The following is a 5,449-nucleotide window of genomic DNA, read 5'->3' on the forward strand; positions in this document are numbered from 1 at the left end:
ATCTATCTATCAGTAATATTTTTGACAACTTAAAGGCAATCATACTGATACTTTATAAATGGTTATCGTCATGCCTTTGTTGTAAAATACAACTTTAATATTGATCACAGCACAAAAAAAGCCTTAACTCCTTTTGTCATGGACAGTTTCATTACATTATAATGCTGTTACATTTAGGTTCAACTTTTGCCATTATTGACTACTCTATTCTTTGACATTGATAGAAGAATTATGGCGAACTGTCTGGCACTGCCCTTTCTTGGTTTATACTTATCAAATCAGAATTTAGAGAAATATGACGTTAGCACACCAGCCTTACATTATGAAGTTAGATATTTTGATTTTGATATACTTTATTAATCACCAGGAATCACCAAAGGAATTTTTTCTATTTTATAGGACCTTTTTGGTGTCAGATTTCAGGGTCACACATTGTACAGCTCCCCTGAAGCAATTTTCAGGTTAAGTGCCTCACTCAAGGACCAAGTGGAGTAGGATCCCTTCTGGCAGTAATGGGATTTGAATCGATAAGCTTCCAGATACCAACACAGATCTTTAGCCTCATATCCACCACTCTGACCTAAATAAAAATCAGGGGAGAGCATGGATGCAGTTCTCCACTACCACAAATTATGCAGTCAAGTTTCCCACGTATGGGGAAATCACAGGGATCAGAAAACCTAGAGTGCAATGAATGAGTCTCTCACTGGGAGAGCCACTATAGTAATCATAGTATCTCCCCTGCCACGTAAGCATATTTTCACTCATGGCTTAGGTCAAGGATTTTTACTGTTACCTAACACAATCCAGACATATTTATCAAGAAGACCTAATGATGTTTCTCCAATTGTGTCCCATAATGAATGTTTTCAACGAATTAAAATGTTTAATGATAACTACTTGTCTTAAAAGACGGCACGGTGGCGCAGTGGGTAGCGCTGCTGCCTTGCAGTTGGGAGACCTGGGGTCCTGGGTTCGCTTCCCGGGTCCTCCCTGCGTGGAGTTTGCATGTTCTCCCCGTGTCTGTGTGGGTTTCCTCCGGGCGCTCTGGTTTCCTCCCACAGTCCAAAGACATGCAGGTTAGGTGGACTGATGATTCTAAATTGGCCCTAGTGTGTGCTTGGTGTGTGGGTGTGTGTGTCCTGTGGTGGGTTGGCACCCTTCCCGGGATTGATTCCTGCCTTGCGCCCTGTGTTGGCTGGGATTGGCTCCCGTGACCCTGTGTTCGGATTCAGTGGGTTGGAAAATGGATGGATGCTTGTCTTAAAAAATGAGAACAAAAGAAATTCTTTAGGTTGGTGGATATACAGCAGGAAACAAGATTTTATCATCTTTAAAGAGCATGAATATTAGTTCAGCTGAACCAACAACTTAGCTGTTATCTTCAACAATAATCTTTTATTTAGAATGCGCAATTAGTATAATGCTCTTTTTTTTCAAGCTAAGACATACACTATATGAACATTAAGGCTTGTTTTTCTTACTGAGCAGCACATTTAAATGTTAACTGACACATTTACTGTATTTTGTTTGGAATGTGCACGGAACGTCAATGAGATCTGTACAAATTTGTAACTAGTTTATTTATGTATTTTATCAAATATCAATATTTCAAATTAAAACACCAGAAGTGCACAGTATCAAACTTAACAATAGCCAAATCCACATATATAGATCATGACATTTTAAAAACAAATTTAGCTTTTTCAGATTAAAATTAATTGAATTGCAATTTAAATTAAGACTGTGTATATTTAAAAACTCATATACTTAGGTCCTTCTCATAGTCTTCTAGGTTTTGGATGTTGTTGTTTTCTTTTCTTTTTTTTTTTTTTTTTAATCAGGTTTTTGGAATCTGTGGATTTACTGCTGTCCCAGCAGTCATAAATGATTTATTTACCAGTACATCCAGCTGCCAGACTATTTGGTTTAATTCCTCTGCTTGTACCTCAAGTCTTTTTATTTTGTATTCTGGGCTGCAATTAAAAATTAACACTCCAGTTGGCTTGAATGTATGTTTTGTTTTAGACAGCTGTTCATTAATTATATATAAATATGTATAATGTGCTATTGTTTTAACTATCATACTTTAAGGTGTCAGGGTGTAAAGCTTCATAAATACACAAAGCATTTATAGTCCTGACCCCAATCCTTTACAGCTATAACCAGGGCTAAGCAAAATTATCATACATTTCAGGATTCTAATAACTAGTAGTTACATTAAAAGAAATTGTACAATGGTTGGAAGGTCTACAAAAGCTTTGAATAGCAGTGACTTCCAAGTTAAATGACATTTGTTTGTAAATAATTATAACTAACTAGCTGTGCTACCCATCTACGAAAGGTTGAAATGTAAGTAATTCACGGAGACTTCAGTGTTAATATTTTCAGTGCACCATGCAATGCGTATGTCTCTGTTATATACCATTTGGTAAGGGATTTGTAAAAGTAGTGTTAATGTTTGTGATATGCCATCTATTGGAATGAGAGAGACACAGAGAGACGCATCCTTTTATTAAAGCAGATATGTCTACCAAGGTAGGAAGTAGTTTGAGATTACTCTGTGCCCTGCTTCTAAAATTGCTGTTTGGCACCCTTCACATTTTGGATTTTTTTTAAAAACTGCAACTTGTGTAGACTTTGCTTACTCTTTTTTCATAATGCAAATATTTTTGGTCAGTTAAGATCAGGATTATCAAAATTTTAAAACAGTGCTTCCTCATAGGCTGTGACATACACAAAGTTAACATCTTGACCGTAAAAGTCTTCAATAATTGGATGATTGTTCATTTGTGTTAAACTGGTTGTTTGGGGACTGTTAGTGATTGATGTTGTCCTTATACTGGGTATTTGTATTGATATTTTATCTGTATGAGCTTCACCAAATAAATGCATATAACTGACATTGCGGAACATAATCTGGATGGACTATTTGATAACACCTTAAATTAGGTACTGCAAATATGCACCTGTAACTCAATTACTGTTATGTAACAAGACCTTCACAAACAATTTTTTGGGTCTTCACAACACTTACAAAGCATTCGTAAAGAGTCTTCTTTGCTATGCTGACTTACTAACAAAACTTTACTTAACTGAGACACATTTCTCTTGATATTGCACATTTATTATACGATCTGTGAGTCACTCATATTAACAAGTACATTTTCCACCATGTCAATATGCCATACTGCACAGAGTAACCTATCTACTGATGTTTTATAATGAAGACCAAAACAAACCTTTGTTAAAGTCTTGTTACATAAGAGTAAATAAATAGTAGATATGATTTTGCAGTACGTAAACTAAGTGTTATTGAGTATTCTGTTGCAGTGATGGGGTTGGGTTTTTATTGAAGATATTCTTATTTTTTTTTACATTGGTTTTGAAAAGGGCGGCACGGTGGCGCAGTGGTAGCGCTGCTGCCTCGCAGTTTCCTCCCACAGTCCAAAGACATGCAGGTTATGTGCATTGGCAATCCTAAATTGTCCATAGTGTCAGCTTGGTGTGTGGGTGTGCCCTGAGGTGGGCTGGGATTGGCTCCAACAGACCCCCGTGGCCCTGTAGTTAGGATATAGCGGGTTGGATAATAGATAGATAGATAGATAGATAGATAGATAGATAGATAGATAGATAGATAGATAGATAGATAGATAGATAGATAGATAGATACTTTATTAATCCCAGGGGGAAATAATGGATGGATGGATGGTTTTGAATATGTTTAATATTGTGCGTGGCCCATAAGAAAGCTTGGTAAGTAAAAAGCTCTAAACCTCCTGGCAAGGAAGGCAAATGAGGTCCCTTTATATAATGGTAAAGAGAACATGTAACTCATTACATGTTCTTTAGCTATGCATCCACAGCATTAACAGTTTTTCCCTTGTATGCTTATAGATATTGTCACACATGGGTGTCTGAGGATCACCCATTGGATTTTGCTGATGCTTGCAATACTGCCTCCAGGCCACTAACTATCATCTCTTTAGACCCACTCAGAAACCCCACCTCTTCCAGTCAAGAACTATAAGTACCAACATCCCCAAAAGGAATGGCGACCAATGAGAAGCAGACCACCTGCTTGTCAGATGTCCCCAAACCTGACCAGCTCAATAGAGCTTCTAAAATAGACCAACCTAGCAGGCTAACGAGGCAGTTTGTGCACCTGTTTTCTGTTCTTGCACCCCTGAGTGCTTATTTCAGTTCTTTGTTTGGACTTTGGCATAAACAGGGCGGCCCATTTGGTCCCCTTAATTTTCTTGAGGACTCTTCCACTGTTTTGTCCTGGGACAATATTTCTTATCAAATTAGTATATATTTTGCCATACATAGGTTGCACTTATTAATTATTTTTATTTAATTCGCTTTGTCATTGAATATGAATTAACAGAGAACCTGCTACACAGCATCTGTGTGCTTAAACGTCACCTGCATATACTTGGAAACTTCTGATTAAACTCCTTTCTTAGTGCTGTAGATCAATAAAGTGTTTAGAGCATGTCTGAAATGGATCTGATCCATAAGTGACTTTTCTATAAATAGACTTGATAAAATGAATTTGAACTACGTCCAATACGCAAAAAATCTATTTTTGTTTCCTTGAAACACTTGTCCAAAAACAGCAATTTTGAACACTTATGTAACCTTTTCTTTCATTTTGACACAATGATATAGTTGTCCAAACCCTCTGAATACCAAACCCACTGCTTCCCATAACCTAGTCAGGGCTTTTCTCAGTGTATTTCTGCAGTGAACAGCACCTAGCAGTGCATCCATTGGGACTTCAGTAAGCCAGTCTACTCACAGTTGCTTGCATAGTGATCTACCACAACCCCCACAGCTTTCTTTATAGGAAAAGTCTGGTACTGAATGCTGATATAATACTTTCATTAACCTACCACATAAAACAATCTGTTAAATTCTGTTAAAGTCTTTGATTGAGGTGAATGGGGTTACTTGTTCACTGAATTATGTAAATTTGGATTCTGACCCCATCTGTGTGCATGGATTAAACTTTCATACCTCAGTCCAGAAGCTTCATTTCATGGTTATACTATAAATTCTGATTATTTTGCTTTAGAATGTGTATCCAGACAAGGGTGCCCTCTGTTATTAAATTTACTTACCATCTTCAATGAATCCCTCGCCATCTACTTCTCTTTATGAAGATGACAGGCTGCTTTATATCACTGGCCTGTACTCATCACTTGTAAATATCCTAAATATACTGTAGGGATTCTAAAAAGAGCAAGAGTATTGTAGCAGGATTCTAGTCACGCAGCTCTCTATCAGAAGTCTGGGACCAACATGTCTTTGCTGTGGGCTATTCGTTCTGCTGATATTCAGGAGGGAGATGTGCATTCCTGTAACCCTGGCCTTCAGGACACTCTCTGAGCCCTACATCAGCACAACTCCTCAGACTCAGTACATGCAGGACCTGCGGCAGGGT

General features: G+C 37.6%; 1 non-coding gene across 1 annotated transcript; it reads right to left on the minus strand.

The window, feature by feature from the left end:
* Positions 1 to 592: 592 nt before the first annotated feature.
* Positions 593 to 756, minus strand: LOC114651488 (U1 spliceosomal RNA). The gene has a single exon (XR_003716190.1). It is a non-coding gene; the product is annotated as a U1 spliceosomal RNA (small nuclear RNA).
* Positions 757 to 5,449: the final 4,693 nt, after the last annotated feature.

Source organism: Erpetoichthys calabaricus, chromosome 4, assembly GCF_900747795.2.
Source record: "Erpetoichthys calabaricus chromosome 4, fErpCal1.3, whole genome shotgun sequence".
Taxonomy (NCBI): domain Eukaryota; kingdom Metazoa; phylum Chordata; class Cladistia; order Polypteriformes; family Polypteridae; genus Erpetoichthys; species Erpetoichthys calabaricus.